Source organism: Protopterus annectens, chromosome 16.part0 (genome assembly GCF_019279795.1).
Source record: "Protopterus annectens isolate FY-2018-M chromosome 16.part0, PAN1.0, whole genome shotgun sequence".
NCBI lineage: Eukaryota > Metazoa > Chordata > Ceratodontiformes > Protopteridae > Protopterus > Protopterus annectens.
This window is the reverse complement of record NC_056750.1, coordinates 373,130,821-373,152,115: the sequence shown is the minus strand read 5'-3', so window position 1 is coordinate 373,152,115 and position 21,295 is coordinate 373,130,821. Positions and strand designations below refer to the sequence as shown.

The following is a 21,295-nucleotide window of genomic DNA, read 5'->3' as shown; positions in this document are numbered from 1 at the left end:
TGCTTTTTATTATATATAACTGTATTATATTGGTTCACTATAAGTTCTACATTTCGAACTGAGTTGTACTGTAATAGAGGTTTAAAATATCCCATATTTCTCTTAGAACTAAACTCAAAAGTAATATTATCCACCATGCTTTGTGGGTACCCTCTATTAATAAACATAGTTTTCAAAAATTCACATTCACTGATAAAATCCATTTCATCAGATACCATTCTAGCCGCCCTTACCATCTGTCCTTTCACCACCGCTCTCTTTTGATGGTAAGGTTGGCTGCTGGTGAAATGCAAAAAAGCATTAGAATAAGATGGTTTGCTGTAAATTGTACTTTTGAATCTAAGGTTGGTTGTATCCTTCACTATATTAATGTCCAAAAAGTTAATACTCTTGTCCTCTAAAGTATAGGTAAATTCTAAGAAATTGGTCATTCCAGTAATATTATTAATGAAAGCTGGAACCAATGTTTTTTCCCCTTTCCAAATCAAGAAAACGTCATCCTGGTATCTAGTGTACCAGAAGACATTTTCTTGAAATAAACTATTTGTAAATAATAAGTTTTTTTCCTAGTGGACCATAATACAATTGGCAAAACTCCCCCCACAGGGAGACCCCATTGCTACTCCAGTATTCTGTAGGTAGAGCTGTCCATCGAATATCATAAAATTGTTGGTCAACACAATTTCTAGTAAGATTTCTACTAAGTATATAGTTTTCTTATCCACTTGTCTAGCTGTCATAAATTCTCTAATCCATTCAAGTCCCAATTCTTGGGGGATTACAGTATATAGGTCTTTTACATTGATTGTGAGAAAACTATAATTCTCATGATATTTTATCTTGCTTATATTTTCTAAGAAACTCCACGAGTCTCTACAAATTTGGGACTCTTGTGCCACCAAGGGCTTCAATATATTATCTATAAACTTAGCATAAGCATAAGTCACAGACCCTCTTCCATCTACAATAGGTCTAAACGGGGGGTCAACACATCTTTTATGAATTTTGGGTGAGCCAAAAAGGGCTGGTATCCTAGGGGCAACCATGGTTAGATACTGATGTACCTCAATGTCAGTAACATCTTCTAAAAATAAATCATCTAAAATGCCTCTAATTTTCTTATAAGCCATTTTAACTTCATTAATACTAACTTGCATATATGCTTTAGTAGTTAGGTGCTTATCCATACTTTTACTGTATTCATTCCGGTCCATGAAAACCAACCCTCCCCCTTTATCAGGTTTCATTACCCTAATGTTGCATTCATTCAATAAATCAAAAAATTCCCATTCATTTTTAGTGATATTAATCTTATTATTGTTTCTAGAATGCGTTTCATTTACAATTGCTCTTAGGTCGATTTCGCATATTTTCTCAAAATTGCTTAAAGATGCATGCAAAGGTGGGTTAAAAATACTTGAGACCCTCAGTTTGCGCACAAAAAGTTTTGGATCAAAAATGGTTTTCACAATATCCATCCTTCTATCAGGAACAAATGAAAGCCCTTTGGAAAAAAAGTCTACCATATCCTGTGTAATAGTTATGACTGTGTAATTAAATATCTTAAAGTCCCCTTCGGAACTTGTTAGTATCTGCTGTTCATGTAGCAGGTATCTTGTCATCTCCTCCGTTGATTTTGGCGGTTCCTCCTCTGCCCTTGATTCTTGTTCACATTGTGATTGTTGTGCTGACCATTGTGGTTTCTCTGAAAACCCTGGTGGTTAGCTCTATTATTCTGATTGTCACTATTGTTGGCATCTTGATTTTGTAATGATCTATTATTGTGGGCATTATTGTCATTGTTGTTAAGTCTTTCGCTATGCCGTAAGGGTTGTGCTTCTGCAGTGTGGGTTGTAGTTTCACCTTGCATAGAACTATTCAGTCCCTCCCCAATAGCCTCATCGTCAGTGTCCAAGTTGGCTTGCTGACTAGCAGCATTTTGTATGTTATAAGACAGACGTGGATACACCTTATTATTAGTATACTCTTGCAAGTCTCTAGCTATCTTTTTCTTTTTTGTCACCAGCAATTTAGCCATGGTAGCTTCAATGCTAGAAAAAATTCTAGCATATTCATACTTGTATTGTATGAATTCATTATCAGTCTTTATAGCATGCTCTAATAGTTCAAGTTCACTCTTCAAATTATTGGTTTCAGCTTTATAATAATTTATCAATGACTGTAGGAACTCAAACCCTTGTTTGTCAAATAAAGACAAAAGTTCCCGATGAAAAACAGAGTTTTCAACTAGACCTACAGGGTAACGCCACTGGCGCAACCCCTTAGGAATGATCTTTTTATCTATACATTCTTGTAGGTATGCAATTTCATGCTGTAGCTTCTTACATTTAAACAGTTCATGGTCAAAGTCATTCATTCAAGTTGTAATGGTACTCACCATCTGATTCTGTTCATGTGAAGCTCCAGCACCTATTCCGGGCCCAAAAAATTATTATTGCTCAGAAAGCTAGCCATAGTAGGAAAAGAACACACTTCTCCAAGTTGCGTGTTATTATTGCGGGCCTGGCTCTTATGCTGATATGGTGCGGGAGTAAGAATATGTTGATTTTCATTAGGGCGGATAATATTCTGGTCAGTCACTGACAGTTGCACATGTCCAGAAGAATTCCTCCAATTAGCATCAAGTCAAACCGGTCTTCCTTGTAAATTATTGTCACCACTTTGCACATAAAGATCCATTCGCTGGGTTAAAATGTCAGCACGACCTAGCAGCAACTGCACCAAAGCCGTTAAATTTCCAATGGCATTCGCCTCCGGAGACCCAGCCTAATTCGAAATCCCAAGATCATCTTGTGAAAACAACACTTGTGAATTAGCTTAAGTTTCACTCGCCATAGTACTTGAGCAACATCCCCTTCAGACAACAAACAAATTAATAATACTTACACACTTGAGAATATATTTTAAAATAAATTAATATAAGCATTATTAAACCCTAAAATATACAAAAAACATATACTATACTACTATATTATATAAAATATAAAATATAAAATGTGTTATCCAATTTCTGACATTAAAAATGAAATACATTTACTACAGCTTATTATAACACTAAACAACCATGAATAGAAGTTCTCAATTTAATATGCATTTATAGAATGCTAGAATAGCTTAGGGTTTAATTATTAGCTGTATGATTTAAGTTAGTCTTAATTCGTATGTTTAAGAATTAGTCATATTTTGACTTATATTCATGGTTGTTTAGTGTTATAATAAGCTGTAGTAAATGTATTTTGTTTTTAATGTCAGAAATTGGATAACACATTTTATATATTTTATATAATATAGTATATGTTTTTTGTATATTTTAGGGTTTAATAATGCTTATATTAATTTATTTTAAAATATATGTGGTTTATGGTCTCAAGTGTGTAAGTATTTCGTGGTGGTTAGCCCACGGAACATAAGAACCGGTTTACAAGTATAGTCTCTTTTAAGAAAGCATAAGGCTTAATAAGATAATTGAATAATGGTATTAAAACACTGTATAAATTAGTCGTTAATTTGTTTGTTTGTTATCTGAAGAAGGGGAGGCACTGACCTCGCCGAAAGCTCTAATAAAACCGGATTTTTAATTTTCGTTTGGATTAATTTCAGTTTATTGCTCGCTGGTTTGAGTTTAAGTATCCATTCCTGTAATAACTGAATCTCCTATAACCAGTATATCACTTCTGACCAGATCTGAAGAATCTCCACTTACTAGTTTGTTGGTATCTAATCCATCAATTGTTACATAGGAATGATCTTCATCACCGTTAGTCTTATTAATCCTGTTGCTTTCATTGCTTATTACATTTGCAAATATACAATTCTTATTCAGCTGGTGTTGTACATCCACAACTTGAACCATTTTGTCAACAGCTGTCTTTCTCCTTATTTTTCTAGCAGTAATGTTCTTCAGTCTTCCATGTTCAGTTTTGATTTCTTCCTTTCCTCCTGCCACTTACCTTTTTTTCTTACCTTGTATTTTGAAAAAAAAATGAAGTCCTTTTCTGTTGATTGAGGGTTTTCTGATAAAACAATGTTATAATTCCCTGTAATCTGTGTGTTATATCATGAAGCAATGCTCTTTTTACTTTGTATTCTCATTGTATTATAGACATCAGTTAGTTTCTTTTTCTTCATAGGTTTATAGGTAGGTACTAGGCTATTGGCCCAAGGGCCTAAGTAAGCCTAGCCAACAAGGTTCCCTGGCTTACGCCACCCAAGAAAGTTATTTTTCTGTGCCCCTGTTGAGCAGAGCCACAGAAGTGATCCCCAGGGTGTATTTCCTGTTTCCTATCTACTCATCAAGATTTTTCTTGAAGAGTGCTAATGAGGAACTTTGCTCGACATAGATGGGTAGCTTGTTCCAGAGTATGGGAAGTCTCTGGGACAGGAATATATCCCTCCAGCATGTTCTATTTATTGTGGTGACAAGGTTTAGGTCCCTAGAGCATGCTGTGAACTTTTTTCCTTTCTTTGTTTCTTTTTTGTTTTATTTTCTTATACATGTTCTGAATTGACTGCTGAATACTTGTATCATGAATTCCAAACTTATCATTGGTAGCATCATGTTAAACAAGTTAAGTGATCTTACTGACAAAAGACACTGCTTTTCCTAAATGTGTTTTATTTGTACTTTGCATAATATTATTTATCTCATCAGCCCAGTATTAATATATATGTAAGAACAGTTCTTCAAGCTGTACCATTTGCACGCATGCATTCATCATCAATAAATCTAGATTTACTATTAATAATGGTAAGCAAATCCTGCATCTTTTGACATGGGGGACACAGGTGTTACCTTTAAATATACATTGCATTTACTACAGTGTACAAGATACTTGTCCTTCAGTAAATCATTAATGGCATATTCATTTAAGAAAGCCATTTTCATCTATAAACAAATCAAGACTTCTAAAAGAAAAGGATAATCAAAATCAGTTACCACAGAAGTCAAAGAGATTTTAAGTCAATTTGTGTAAGAAAAATCACACAAACAATATAAAACTAAACATTAAATTATATACAGTAAAGTTATCACTCTGACCTACTGTACAAGTGGAACAGTAAAAAATCATGAAATGACACCACGGCTGAGGCTATGTAGAAAAGCAACTGCAACATTAAAAATAAAACGTACTTTGTTCAAGAAAACAAAAACAAAAGGCCTGAGTACAATGATAAGTGCTTTTGGCGAGACTTCACCTTCATCAGATCCTAGTGTACACAGGTCAGGATTTTTTACTGTTTTGCTTTACCTTGACTTGAAACGCCTTTAGCATGAGTAGGATATATCATTTTTCTTAATTACTGTACAAGTGGTGTCAGTCAGACAAAAGCTGGATTTGCTTTCATTTTTGCTCACAGTCGTACCATGTTGTAACACTAAATTAAAAAAAAATCACAAACCAATACAGGATTGTTTCTGATAAGGTCTGGATTGTCCTCTCTGCAGTCTTTGTGAATTTATAGCTGACTCCCCTTGGGATGGATAGAGTTTGCCTGTCTAAAAAAAAATCTATCCCTTTCTAACAACAAACAGTGAAAATTATAGGTTAAACAAGCCCAGACAAGATTGTTTCAGATAAGTAACCAAATACAAAAAAGAAATAATTTACTCACTTGCTCAGTGAAGCCTAAAAAACAAATTGTGTTTATATTATATACATAGCCTGACACTTACATTACATACCTAACGTGTATAATTGGCTGCTCAGAATGTTATAGCCTTTTAAATGAGTCATAAATACTAGATGTAAATAGGATACTTAATGCAGAAGACTAAGCTATTATACTAGACAGACTAGATGAAAACTGTTTACTTATCAGTTTCCTGCTTCAAAACAGCTTAGAGAAAAATTTTAATTGTTTTATTGGTATAGTTTTTGCTGGTGTAGACCAATGAATAAATCAAGATAAATAAATAAACAACTAATTTGTTTGTGTCTTTTGGCTTTTCCTGGTTAGGGGTCACCACAGCGGAACTCCGGTCCGCTAATGATTGGCAGTAGAATTTTTACGTGCCGAGTTTGCCAGCCCTGATGCACAACCTTCAACAAAGGTACGCCCATTCACGCATGTCTCCACACAGAAGATGTTCTAGCTGAGAATCGAACGGCACAATGTTTTGCTGTGAGGCAACAACGCTATCGCAGCACCACCACCAATAAACAACTAATAAATCTATAATTTAAAACCAAAACTACCATCATCATTTTCCAGGCATTGCCCTACCTTGAAGTCCTGCAAGGGTGCTTAAATTCTTATATTTATCTTATTTCAATGATGGTATATGTGTACTATTCTACATAGCATTTATATATTAATACTTGTAATTATGTATTTAACATATATTGTAATATGATGTCAGTTTTCACCTATATAATTTATTTTCTGTTCTTTTATTTGTGGAACTTTTCTCCCTGGGCCTCTGCTGAAAATGGATACAATTATCTGGTCGGACTTTTACGGTGAACAAATGTCAGTAAATAATGACTGAGTCTTTCAGCTTTTCCCGGTTAGGAGTTGCCACAGCAGAACTCTGGTCCGCTAATTATTGGCAGTGGATTTTTATGATGGCGAGTTGCCAGCCTGACGCCCAACCTTCAAAGAAGGCATACTCATTTATGCACGCACCTACCTGCATGTCTTTAGATGTCACTCGACCGTGGGGAGGACATGCAGACTCCACACAGAAGGCGCTCCAGCCGGGAATTGAATGGGAGAACCTCTTGCTGTGAGGCGACAACACTAACCGCTGCACCACCGTGGCCTATAAATGTTAGTAAATAATAAATAAACAAAATCCATTAAAAAATCCAGACAAAGGAAAATATCACTGAAACATCTATATATGTGTTGTTAGTATTCAAAACAAAATATTTAAAAAGTTATTAATAATACACCACAAATTAACATAAAAAAAAAACAGGAAAGGCAATTATCAAAAATGACCATAAAGGGATTCAAGTCACAAGAATTTAAGTTAACAAATGTATTGTTTTCTATTTAAGACTCTTTAAAAAGATACACATTTAACCTCATGTTATAATGAAGAACTATCAACCTTGCAGAGTAATGAAAAAAATGATTTGATTTTTTCAGCCAAAAATCATGTTGAATTAATATAAACTGTGCTCTTGTTTTACTATTTCTGTGGAAGGTGTATTACTTAATTATGTACCCACTAACCTGCTTATTTTTACATTTCTGTAAAAATATCTCTTAATAATTTCCTGCAGGCTGACATTTGCAGTCCCACAACATCAGTAATTGTAAAATTACTGTCTCTGGATGATCTGAACAGACTGAATGAAACTTGTACATCAATATGGGTTTGAATCTGAGTAGCAATATCCACCACTGGTGTTCAAAATGGCAGAAAACATTGAATAAACTGATTTCAAAAGTACTTTAGAATTGCCGCATTCTTTAGAATTCTTTTTTTTTTTTTTTTGGACTGAGCTTCATGTCTAAACTGTTTTTCTTTAACAAACCAGATGGTTTCTGAAGCACCTTTACATTACTTTGCATTTTTTCATTATTTAGAAACACCAGTTAATTGGAGTGAGACTTTAGAGACAATGTTAATAGTCCAGCTGAGAATTTATCTTAACATCAATAAGTGTAGCATCTGATATGAGAGTATGAACAGCATTGATCTGTTCAACTAGACTGTCAATTTTTATCTATTATTTTGTTCGCCCATACCTGTGAGAACAAAGATTGCTGCCCAGCTTGGTTTGAAATTTCTTGGAAACATCCATTAATGAAGGATTCTGTATGGTGGTTTCAAATTTGTTAAGGTTGTTCAAAACCAGCAGAGTGAAACAGATAAAGTACAACATGAAAATGTTTTGTTATGCTTCACAGCAGCTACAGCTTTTGTACTGCTGCATTATGGGCAACCTTGTAAATTAGAATAATAACTGAAAATTAGTATGCCTTTCTCATTTGCACAAAGAACATAGCCATATGACTTATGCTTTTTTAATCCTCTGTATGGACATCAGAGACTGCATGATTTAATAAAAGGAACACTGCTATGGTGTTTTCACAATGAAAACTTTCACAAAAGTGATAGATCATGAAAAAAGAGCCAGAATGCATACCTCTCAACTGTACAGATTTTCGCAGAATGTCTAGATTTTTGCCTCATATTTTTGATGTGTTCCACCAAAAATCTGTACCTTTCTAGCAAATAGCTGAGGATTGAAATCATTAAATAATGACAAACATTTGACTCCAAGACTCCACATCCTTCAGAAAATTCATGCTAGTGTAAAACCTATTATTCTATCAACCTTTTAAGTTTGTAAGAGCAATATTTAAAATCTGTCCATATTTGTCCCCCCATCATTTTAGGCTTTGTCCAGATATTTTGCTCTAAGAGGTTAAGAGGTATGCCAGAAGGCCATTAGTAGAGTGAACTCTTCACATTTACCCCAGAGCACATTTAGTGAATCATTGTCATTATTTGCTGCATACCACTGTCTCTCTCCTCTCCCAGTAATCTTGCCCTGCAGAGATACCTTTTTATTCCTGATGTATATTATACTGAGTTTGCAGCTCTGTTGCAAAGGTTTACTATTTGAATACCTGTGTATTGATAAATAGCTAGCATGCATTCATGGAGGCAATATTTAATAGTGTGCCTGTGTTACTGTAAGCTCCCTCTGGTGTAATATATGAATGCAGTATAAATGTAATTTAACATTATGCCCTAACCCTTGCAAGCAAAGAGTATTTTTGTCATCAAGTGATTATCCATAGTATAGTCAAGAAAGGAGGAAATAATTTCTTACATGTGAATACCAGTTCTTGGGTTTAATAAAATAATAGTATAGTCATTGTTTAGTAGTAAATAATTGAAAGCTGTGATGAGAGGAATTAGAAGCAATATTTGTTATATTACCCTCCCTGGACAGTGAACAACTTGTTCTAAATAATTTTGACCAATACTTCGAATAATATTTGGGATATTTTGATGTTATTATTATAGTAATTTTCTATGTCTGTGTTTGCCTGACTGGACCTCCCATGAGAATTCTATTAGTTCCTCCTTTTTGTAGTTGTACTAGTTTACTAATGTAGTACTGCTACTCTGTAGCAGTGATGGAAGGACTCCTTAAAACTTGTTGATGATGAATTCAGATTTATCTGTTACAAATTTTATATGTAATAGCTCCAAGGGTGAGATTTTTCCTCATAAGTTTTGGTTTTAAATAATCTCAACATATTTTCTATTTGGTGCACTGCAATGAAATGTAAACTCCTATGAATTTAGTAATGAGTTAATGTCCTTAAGCCATATTGGAGTTCTTATACAAATACTTATATATTTAGTGCAAGAAAGGCTTTGAAACTAGTTACATTATGCTTAACCCTCTTGTATTTAGCAAGGTTTTGTTAATTTTCGTCTTTTTTTTTTGCATCATTTGTTTTCATGCCATTGGTGACCACAGTTGTTTGAACAATATCCCACCCACCCTCAGCTGCTGGAGTCTCTTTTCTTCTTTAAATACTTCAGAAAAATTGAAGAGTGGCAGCTATTAACCTTATTTTATTGAATAATTATGGTTTTGATAACACTGGAATTTAGAGTAACAAATATCAGAAGCACAAAGTAAGATGGTGGAATTAAATAATCAAATTAGTTATACTGAGCAAAATTGGTTGTACTGGAAGAAAAGGAAAAAGGACACAGTTTGAGGCTGTGCAGAATGTTGGAAGGTGAGTAAGGTTTTAACTGTCTTGAATTTGTGAAAAACAAGTTGAGCAATGTGCAGTTGTTTAAATGATCTTTGGGGAACAAAGAAAGTATATCAGTTACTATTACCATTGCCAGATCAAGTATATAGATTCCAAGACTGAGTTTAGTAGACTTTGTGAATTGGTGCAAGAACTAGCAACATTTTTGCAGTTATGATGAGTGAGTAAGTGAATCATAGTGGAAGGTAAACCAGTAAGGGTGGATCATAATGTTTTGGAGACTTCTTTGAACCAAAGAGTGCAGCTTCTGGTCCCAATTCAGGGAATGCTAGTAACACAGAATTTGATATAAACTATAGGCCCTAGCAGTCTTTAAAATGTATTTCCCTACAGAGCTGCAGGTGTTTGTATCAGCTCATTTAGGGATAGGTGTGTTGAGGTACTTCCTCTGACAGCTGACTATATAAGATAGCCATGTTTATCTCATTAATGCTAGCAGTACTAATCTTGCTGTGGGCTTAATCATGCCTGCACTGGTACCTATGTGGCTGCCTTGTCCCATTCAAGCCAACAGCACTTGAAAGACAGGCACTCACAAAGTGGTTTTGTTTTTCAGTAATTCAATCATGGTGTAAAAATGTGAGTACTCTGTATGTGATTAAGCACATCTGACGTGAGAAAATCACTCCAGCTGAGCCATGAATACCTCTACATCCTAGCACAGATGGAGTAAATTCCTTCCTGAACCCCAGACTTAATGTAATCAAGTCTTAGGGTGATGCACCTGAGGACAGGGACAAAACACAACCACCTCGCTCAGTGAGATCTGATTTGGTCAAGTATAAATCTTTTAACATTCTGGCAGCTATCTAGACAGTTTTAAAAACTATACATATACCATGCAAAAATCACAACAGAGGGCCAGAAGAAGTGATATTTTTAAGCTATATATTATTGTTTGACCACCTGGTAGTGAACTCCAAATGGTCTGTGATATGGAATCTTTGTGTCTCATTAGTACACAAGGTTTATTGTGTCTGTGAATATAGATACACAGCATTAACAAGAACAGAAAAGCTGTGTTAAGAAAAGATGAATTTAAAGGCAAATATTACAGCACTGTGCCTAAATCTCAGCATCAAGGCATCACAGACAAATGGAAATAAGCCCTGCATCTAGGCTTCTTTGAGCAGGTGATCCCCTTTTAGGATACTGATGAAAAAAGATGAAGCAGTTTTATTTCAGTATGGTCACATGATGCTATATTTTGTAGAACATAAACTGTGCTTTTGGATTTGATAACAATAAGTACATATAATACCATTCCTGGCTACTTTTCAGAAGGTATTATGTTTTTATATCTAGAAATTTGATTGCAGTTTTACTGTAACACCAGAAGCAAAAACTGCATTGTGTCTTTCTTTCTTTTTATGTTTTCAAATAAGTGGACTAGTGCTTTAATTGTATAAAGCAGTGTCTCATGGAATGGACTAGTCTAAAGAGTGAATTAAAGATCCTGATTCATATTTTCAGATTGCTGACTTATTTTATTTCTTCTTTCCACAGACAGCAGACCACGGGCATTTTTTATTAAGGTGTCTTCCAGCCCGGACACAGAAATAATTTTGCTGACTGTGGGCACCAAATGGAATCTTTTCCCCTGACACCTTCTCGCAGAGTTGCTAAGGATGGAAGCAGAATCTTTTGAAAATCTCTGCTGGCTCATTCTCTACAATAAGAGATGATGATGGGTATATTTTTCATAGAAAAATGAGCAATCAGGTTGTTCAGAAACTGTAAGAGAAGAAAATGCAGTGTAACCATGGAAAAGAAGGGCAGAGAGAGCCTACCCGAATTCTTTGTCAAGACCTGGGTGAGATGTCTGCTTAACATAATTGATAAATAATGAAAGTCTCAGCTAGAGAGAAATAATTCAATCCTAAACAACCAGCAAAATACAATACAGCTTAAATAATACAGAATGCAAGGTAGATAATAATTATGTAAACAGTTATTTAGTTAATGCTGCTTGTCTAAATGCACAGGATGCAAGTACATGTTTGCAGAGGTGCAACGACACAAAGACACAGGATTATAGGTCATTGCCAAGGTTATGACCTAATAGCTTTCAAGAAATGTCATGTACCCCCACATGGGTATTTTCTACTTGCGATCCATATATCAAGATTTGTTTGAAGGAAGTTACTTACTGACTTCTTTTGAATGTAAGGGGTCCTTATACCCCAGTCTTGAAAGGCACTGTATAATGCAGTTGTCACCTTTTTTTAGTCCGATTTAAATTTTTAGTGTTAGGGTCTTTCACCTAGTGTTACCTCCTCTGGTAGTACATTCCAGGCACAGACTTTCTAATTGAATAAAATAAGTAGTACTGCCCTATTAGTAACCTGAAAGAAACAGAATATAATGACAACTTGACGTCTTTCTGCATAGTTCAAGTTCTCTAACCCAGTCATTTTTCTTGTAATGAAGTAACTCTTGACACCTTTCTGCATAGTTCAAGTTCTCTAACCCAGTCATCTTTCTTGTAATGAAGTAACTCTTGACACCTTTCTGCATAGTTCAAGTTCTCTAACCTGTCATTTTTCTTGTAATGAAGTATTGCTCTTGAACCTTTTCAGGGGATCACAGATCAGTGAGGTGATACAATGATGTCTCTGGAGTTTCTAGATATTCTCTTTACAATTAGTTTGACAATGGACTAAGCTTGTCTGATCTTGTCAGGTACACACTAGCAAACATATAAATTACTATCGTTTTTATATGGTTTGATCATTTATTTTATAATTGCAATTCATGTCATTTTTGTCAAGTCTCATGGCTAATAGAACAGATAGTAGAGGGCAAATGACAGGATTTTGTCATACCCCAGATTTTAAAAGTCATAGTTGGGCGTGGCTGTTTTCTATAATAACATGGAAAGAGTGGTTGTCTGTCTAGTTATGAATGTCTTACTCTTGATGTATTCAGTTCATATATAAATAGCTCAGCTAAAATCTGCCAGTGGTGAACTGAACCAAAGACATCTGAAAGATCCAGAGATACTGATCTAATCAAGTTACCTACATTCGTTGTTGTTCCATTGCTCAGAAGATGTTGTTTGAGAAGGGAGGAAGGACAAATTATAGCACCATGTGCCTTTCTAAGTATATGTTACTGATCATTAAACAAACCGCAGGCCTCAATATAGACTTTTAATTCCATGGTGAATACCTTTTCAAGAGAATCCAAGAAGAGAAATAGGACTAGATTCAGTCAAGGATTATAATCCTGCCACTAGAAGGTGGCTGTTTTGAGCACATGCTGTTAGGGGTCATAATTTTCAATGTAGCAGAGCTGAGCTGCAAATTGTTCCCTTGAAGTGGGTTATGTAATCATTTAAGCAGCTGCAATAAATTGCACCTACATAAATGACAATCAGTCAGTGTTGCAATTCTTGTAAGTGCAAAGGTTGGGGGAGGGAATGGCACTGTAAAAGTTGTTATTCGGTCCATAACGTTTAAGACTGATTAGACAGACTGCTTTCATGCACTGATTGGCATGTCTTTATAGGGCTGATCACGTCCTTATCATTTAGACAGTGTCTACGTGTCAGGAACTGTAACAGGAAACCAGTAAAGTTCTTTGTTACACATTATGAAAAGTGTTTGACAGAGCAGCAACAGGCTATTATGTAGATACATTTAGCTCTTGCCTTATATGGAGAGTCAGATACTGCAAAGAGCTGTTAGACAAATACATAATATCTCTTTAATTAGGCTAAATACCTTGTTGTTGTCGTCACCTTGGTTGAGGAGGGGAGGCCAGTGGGGCTTTTCTCATGGTTACAATTCACTTAAATACAGCTCTACTGATGAGCCATAAAACAGAGGTAATTAAATATTGAAAAATAAAGTGGGCTTAGTAGATTTATTTTGATTTATATTTCATTTTTTTACCTTTGATTTTCACTGGTTGAGGAAGAAAGGGATAGGCTGTAAGCATGCAACTCTACTTCTCCCAGGATACCTACCCAGTTAAAAAATCATACAGACCATAGACAGGACACTCCAGGGCTTACTTTAAACCACCCAGTGTTGGTTTGTAATTAATTGTGCAACTGCTTGGTAGGAGAAATGTATTTTTATTATATTTTATTTTTTACCACTGATTTCCACAGTTTGTTGGAAAAAAGGGATAGATTGTGGACATGCAAAGTCTAGCCATGCCAAGGTGCTTAGTCAGCTATAAAATCATACAGACTGTAGACAGAACATTCCAGAGTTTATCTGAAGCTATCCAGTGCTGGTTTATAATTTATTCTGCAATTGCTTGGTAGACAAAGATTTTTTTATCTATATTTTATTTAACTCTGATTTTTACTATTATAATGAGTTGAGACTCTGAGCACTATTAAGCAGTAGCTATTGCATATGTTTGCATGTGACATAAAGGATGCCCAGCATTTTAGTGTGACTGGTACAATTGCTATAGCTGGTCAGAATGATTACTTTATGAATTACTTCCCCTTGTACAAGGTTAGCTCAGTGTACTTATTAATATTCCTTTGCATTTTGTTTGTTTGACTTCTTCACACCATTTGATCTAAATTATTAATTATTTTAATCTATTTGAATTCTGTGGGCAATTATTTTATTCTTTTCTTTGAAAGTTCTTTACAATTATTGCTTGTAGCTGAGGATGGATTCTTTGAATGAGTATACCATTCACAATTTGCAGAATCATAAGTATCTTGTCCGGTGTACAGTCTACATGCAAATGTAAAACCTAATATCATTGGAGACTTGTTTTTCCTCATGGCAAAATTGGATAATTTAATTAATTTATCAATAGTAAATCTAGACTTACTGAAGATGATTGTACTTGTGCAAATGGTGTAGCTTTGAAAACTGTTATTACATTTGTTAATGACTGGGCCGATGAAAGAACTATAGTAGGCTGAGCTCAAATAGAACTTATTTAGGAAATAAGCGTCCTCCGCCACTAAACATCACTGAACCCCTATTAAACATGATACTAGAGTTGACAACTTTGGGATTCTGGATACAAGCATTCTCAGCATTAACAATGCGTAAAAGAAACTAAAAAAAGCAAGAAAGAGACATTCAAAGCAAATGACTAGAGAGATTCTTCAAGATCAGAGACATGCGCTTGTTAAAACCCATCTTTAAGGAAAGGGAACTAGGGAAAACCTATAGTCATGTAGACCCATAAGTTTACTTTCTTGTTGTGGAGAAAAAATGGAGAAGGTTATTTTGGATAAATTATTGTCAGGTTTGGAAAGGCTGGGACTTGAAACCACAGTTCAGCATGTATATGTTGGAACAAGATCTATGACTACTTGTAACACCCCCCAGCATTACCTCAGTAATACACGCTAACCCTAATCTGTCCCCCACCCGAACCCTAACCACACACAGTACCTTAAAATAAAACTACCCTTAACACTGCCACTACACAAGACACACTCATGCACACAAACATGTGCTAACACACACGTCTTCTTCTTCTTTCGGCTTTTCCTGGTTAGGGGTCACCACAGCAGATCACCTGTCCATTCATTATTGGCAGTGGAGTTTTATGGTGTCGGGTTGCCAGCCCAGCACCCAACCTTCCCCAGAAGGCACACACATGCATGCACTCACACACTACAAACATAAAATCTAGCCCCTTACCTAACCTAGACCCTAACCCTAAAATACACAGACTCATACAAACATATAAAACCTATACCTTTACCTAAGCCTTACCCTAACCCTAACACCCAAACAAACACATACACACTGTAACCCCATGCAAATCCCACTCACCACTTTTGAAGAAATGGCACTTTGAGATATCATTTAACTTTCTGAACATTTGACCACCTTGACACACCTAGCATTTGTCGAACAAAGCAACATGTGACAAAATGCATGGTAACCATTTTATATAGATATATATAGATATGTGTTTGTGTTTTTATTCTGTTTTAAATTACATGTTTCAGTATTCACAAATTGACAAAATGTGACTCACAGGAGAACGAAATGAAAAACATAGGGGAAATCTCCTGTGATCTGTCTTGACATTGCTTTCAGGGAAGTCTGAGCAGTCAGAGTTTTCCCTGTTCCAAGGACTTGCAGTAGTTGAATTAAAAACAATGCCTGTGGCTCTGTGTGGTATATAAGATTCAAATTTCAAGGGTCCCTGTCTTCTACCAACTCAGGTTGAGGGTATCCCTGTTATGTTGCCCAGCTGCAACAACAAAGTAAATGAAGCCTTGTACAATTCTATATATAACACTTTACACACACACACACACACACACACACACACACACACACACACACACACACACACACACATGCACAAATTCCAGTAGCTACACACACAATTACTCCTTTCAAATAAATAAGATTGCGGAGTACCAATTATGGAACACATAAGCTTAACTAAGGCAGAAGTACCTCTGATGTGACTGAAACCCATGCCTTATGTAATGCCATTATGGATATACTACTATTCACAGTACTGCAGACACAGTCAAAGCACATTTAATCTTTCTAAATGAATAGTGCAGTAGCTACATATGTAACTGAGTTAGATTAAAATGTCTCAAATGGGATTGGAACCTATGTCTTCTCTGCTAATTCATTCACTTATTGTTCACTTGTTTTTGTTGTGAATGGAATGCCTGTATTTTTACTCATGGCTCCAATCTTATGGAGTACTGCCACCTGAACATGCATTATACTTGCAGCCAACAGGCAATGAACTTATATTTCTCAGTTAGCTATGAGAAGTTTGCCCAGTTTTTGTACAGAAGTCACTCAAAAAAGGACAGAAATGTGCCACCAAGGCACAAACATTTGTTGTTGGCCCTGCCTTGGAGTGCTAACTTTGGTTTCTATTTTTTTGTACAGAAGCTTTTCAGATGTCTTGCTTAAGTCTAAATATTAATAACTTATGTGTTTTACTTATTTATTTAGTTTGTACATTTTTTTTACTGAATTGCTCCCACTGGGCTGGAAGATTTTTTCCCAGGTGATACTGGAGGTGGTATTTAGTAGAAATGTGTTGAGGACAATTGAATGTGTTTTTTTTTCTTTAGGTATGTACCATGTGATTTGATGTACCAATGACTGAAGCAGATAGCATGTCAAACAGTACATCCAAAGGGGGATACCTTCTCACCTTTCAGGCTGTAAAGGTACCTGTTGTACCACTATGACTGACTGGGCCACTTCACCAGCTTCTTCACAACTGAGTGTGATGAAGGCTTGAGACCAACACAATGAGATTGCTGAACCCTTTCACTCCTCTGGAATCAGGCATGTTTCTGTCTTAGAACTGCATGTCCAGTTATTCATCTGCCTACTATCTTTTTTCCTTAGATCTAACCTGTGTAGCCTTCATGGAATAGGTAATTTCCATGCTTGACAACAGGCACTCCTAGTTCCTAGATAGAGATGTTTCTGGACAGTTATTTAGTTTACTTTCATTTAGTCTTTGTTAATAATCCTCTCCAAGCATAGGCACCTGCTTTCTGGGAGGCCTATGACTCAGGAGATTTAGTCTGAATAAATTGCTTGCATAGAATCACATGTGTCAGAAGTTAAGGAAACTCCGCTTCAAATATTAACAATCTTATCCTTTCGAAAATGTCTGACTGTCAAATGTATGAATAAAGTGTGTGTACAATCTATATAGCAAGAACTTCTATATAAATTACTTTGGTGATGCTTGAGTGTGCAAATCTGGGAAATGCAAGTTCCCAGATCTGAGATCACAAAAGTGATAAATGTAAATGATGTATACTAAATCCAGACTGCCAGGCATTGGGGTATTCTTATTATAAGGTTCAGTGATAATAAAGTTAGTATCTGTCAGTACTGAAAACAAATGTGTATCAAACAATATTTAATATTCTCAGTTAAGTTACTACCAGTAGCAGGGGGAGTAGGTGGCACAGTCCCTAAATGTCATGGTTGCAGAAAGTTTTGATACTTGATTTTTTAAATGTGGTCATATTTTAGTACTTACATTTCTGGGACTCACATTTGTACATTTCAGACTTTTGCCATGGAGCCAAATTACAGCACTATTGCTATATGCTGAAGAGATATATATGGAGAACAAGTATACTGTTTGAAGCCATTTTATAACTGAGCATATGCACAGTGTCCTTCCATAGTCATGTGTGGGTTCACTTTTATGTAAACCCACTACTTACATGTACTGCTCAGGACATCTCATTATTTTAGAATAAAAGTAATCACTTTTACTATTGAAAAATGGTATTTCAGTGTCTATTTCTCAATTTTTATTTGATGAGGCAGTAAGCTTTGTACTGGTATTTGGCACATCACAAATACAAATATCTAATTAGTTATAAGACAAAACAAAGTGGCTTTCTGTCACTTTGTGAGCTTTCTCAGTTTAGGCAGACTACTGACTTGAGTCAGTGAACTAGCCTGTCATGGACAATGACTTATTTTCTGACTCATTTTCTACATTTTGTCTCTCTACAAAGTCGTTATACAAAACACTTGTTAACGAATTGGCTTCTTCAGAAATATTGCTGTTATCAGACATAGTAGATTTTTACCTCAGCTGATCAGAATGTTACATGTATAAACTTCCTGAATCGGTTTCATGAATTGAACTGAAAAAGAAAATGAACCTGTCTATTCAGTAATAATACCAAAAATTCATTCAGGACCTCCCCCAAAGGTATCTCTGAGGTATAGTACACCTGCTTTGTTGAATAGGCTGCTGCTATCATGTTTGCCATGATGGAACTTTGAGAAGTGCAGTTTCTTTTGCTCAGTTTCGCTCACAGTTTGGGTCTGATATGCCTTTTTAAGAAACATTTTGCTGATAACTGTCTCATAGAATAACTTGGTGTTGGCTTGCATTGTAACAAAAACTTATCTTCAAGGTGTAACATAGTTTTTAATACATATTCTTGTTCATATTGAAGGTCTGTATGAATATGCCCTATGCAGACCGTCTCAAAAAACTGCAGCTTTACTTCTCTGCCTAACACACAAAGCTATGTCAAGCCCAGAGCTTTTAGACATGCTCCACTTAAAGAAATCCCAATCCCACGCCTAGGACCTAAACCTCATCACCACAAACAGAACATGCTGGAGGGATAGATTCCTGTCCCAGAGACTTCCCATACTCTGGAACAAACTACCTATCTATATCAAACAAAGCTCCTCATTAGCACTCTTCAAGAAAAATCTTGATGATTGGATGGGAGATAGGAAATTCACCCCAGGGATCACTTCTGTGGCTCTGCTCGACAGTGGCACAGAAAAATTATAGGCCCTAGGGCCAATAGCCTAGTACCTACCTATGAACCTATGAACCTATATAGATGTTTAACTTTTTATGGAACTTTTTGAATAAGCACATTATTTGTTTTCCAACTCGTTCTGTGTTTTTTGGAATTAGTCAACAATTTACAAATCTGTGAGTGTTCCCTGCAACTACGTGAACCCCATATTTTGGTTATATGTCTGTTTGAATCTTTAAGCTAAACCATTGCTTGCAGGATGCTCTGGCACACTAATGTAATGAAATACATGTAACATACATTGTGTTCCTTTGTTAGTAAAGATATGTTCAAGTAAATGTTAAGTGAGAGATGCTTGAAGTGTGTTTTCTCATGCAAAATATTTATATTTCAGATATGCAGCAGCAATAAGTCATGAATACGTTATTCATAAATTGTCCTCCAAAATCAGTATGCAGTTGATTCAGGGGTTGAGGTTTCATAGGACCATAGGAAGTCCATATAAGCCAAGCCAAGAGTTTAGCCCATGTTTAGACAAGTCAGCACCCAAAACCCCTGTCCAGCAGGGGCACAGGTGGAATCCCAGGGCTGTATTTTCTGTTTCCCATCCAGTTATCCAGGTTGTGCTTGAAAAAGGATAATGAGGTACCCTGCTTGACGTGGAGAGGGAGTCTATTCCACAGATGGGGGAGTTTCTGGGACACAAATCTGTCCTGCCAACAAGTCCTATTGATGTCACAGATGAGGTTGAAGTCACTGGTGCGGGTTACTCAAGTGGAGCTTGACTTGGGTCTGAGATTGCTTTGTATGCCAGACAGAGGCCACCTCTGAGGAGTCTATATGAAACTGAGTAGAGGAGCAGGGCTTTTAGTTTATTGTGTAGGGAAGATGTTTGAGGCCCTGGATTCTTCTTGTTTTGAACCACTGTGGTGTCTCCAGCTGTTGCATGAATCCTTCATGACTGATTGCATGCTTAGGACATTGTTATTAATGTTTTGGAATTCAGCTTGAGGCCTTGTTTCTGGGAACTGATGACTATGCCCAGCTTGCAGTCATCTACAAACCTGGTCAGCCATTGCCCACTGGTTTTGGCCTGCACTTCAGAGAAGTATATCCTGAATAGCAGAGGCCCCCCAATATCCCCCCCTGTGTGTGCTGTTTGTATGGGGGGTCTGCTTTTTGTGGCTTTTTTATCTTTTGATTACTATCAGTGAGCCAGTTTGCTACCCATCTGATAACATATGGATTGATACCTAGTTGAGAGAGTTTGTTTACTATGCTCTCATGGGGAGTTGTGTCAAAGGCCTTGGCCAGGTCAAGATAGGCAGTGTGTACCATCTCCCCCCTTGTCCATGGGTTTGGTGACTGTCTTAAAGAAGTCAATCAGATTTAACAGACATGACCTCCCCTTGAAAAAGCCACACTGTGTGGGGTTGAGTGTTTAGAGGTTGCCAATGTCCCTGTTAATGAGGTCCATGATAATCCGTTCCATTGCCTTGCAGATCAGGCTAGTTAGGCTGATGAGTCTATAATTTCCCAGATCAGTGGATGCTCAACCGTTGTGTAAAGGGATGACAGTGGCTGTCCTCCACTCAGCTAGGACAAAGCCAGTGCTTAGGCTTTAGTTGCATAGGGTGCCTAATGGTGCTGCAAGTTCATGCCTGAGTGCATGTAGGATGCAGCCTGGGTTGTTATCGGGTCCCATAGAGGCTGTATTTTTTGTCTTTGAGAGGGCAGTGATGACCTGTTCCCTAGAGATAAGGGGAGGGGGGTAGGTACTGGGGATGTCCTGATTTACTGATGGGGGGACAGAGGGGTGACATTTTCACTGAACCTGTCAGCCAGTAGGTTGGCTATATCTACAGTATTTGTGTATGTGGTGTCCTTGACCACCAGTTTTGAACAGATCTGGGTGCTTCCTTTGAGATTGCGGACATATGTAAAGAAGGCCTTATAATTGTCTCTAGTAGATGTGGCCAATTTGGACTTGAAGTTGACTTTAGATTATTTCACTTGCACTCTTATTTGCATTCTGCAGGCAAAGGAGAGATTGCTTCCAATTGGGCACCTGCTCCTTCTTGGTCCTGGACAGCAATTTTTTCCTTTAGTTATATAGTTTATTTATTGCAAATGTCCACCAGACAGGTTTACTCTTCCTTGTGGAGGATAATTTTTTTCCTGTCAGGTATTTCTGATTCCATGTATCTATATAAGTGCTTGTATATTACTTTGGTGTCGAGATGGAGATTGGTGCCAGTTCCAGCAGGG

At 36.5% G+C, this 21,295-nt stretch overlaps 1 protein-coding gene across 4 annotated transcripts in view; it reads left to right on the top strand.

Annotated features, from left to right (window-relative positions):
- The window catches only part of FUT7 (fucosyltransferase 7), a 376,157-nt gene that overhangs the window by 336,229 nt on the left and 18,633 nt on the right, over positions 1 to 21,295 (top strand). For all 4 annotated transcript variants that reach the window (XM_044058636.1, XM_044058634.1, XM_044058635.1 and 1 more), the window contains one exon: positions 11,290 to 11,596. The gene's annotated coding sequence lies outside the window, so the exon portion shown is untranslated. The remainder of the gene's footprint in view (positions 1 to 11,289; positions 11,597 to 21,295) is intronic.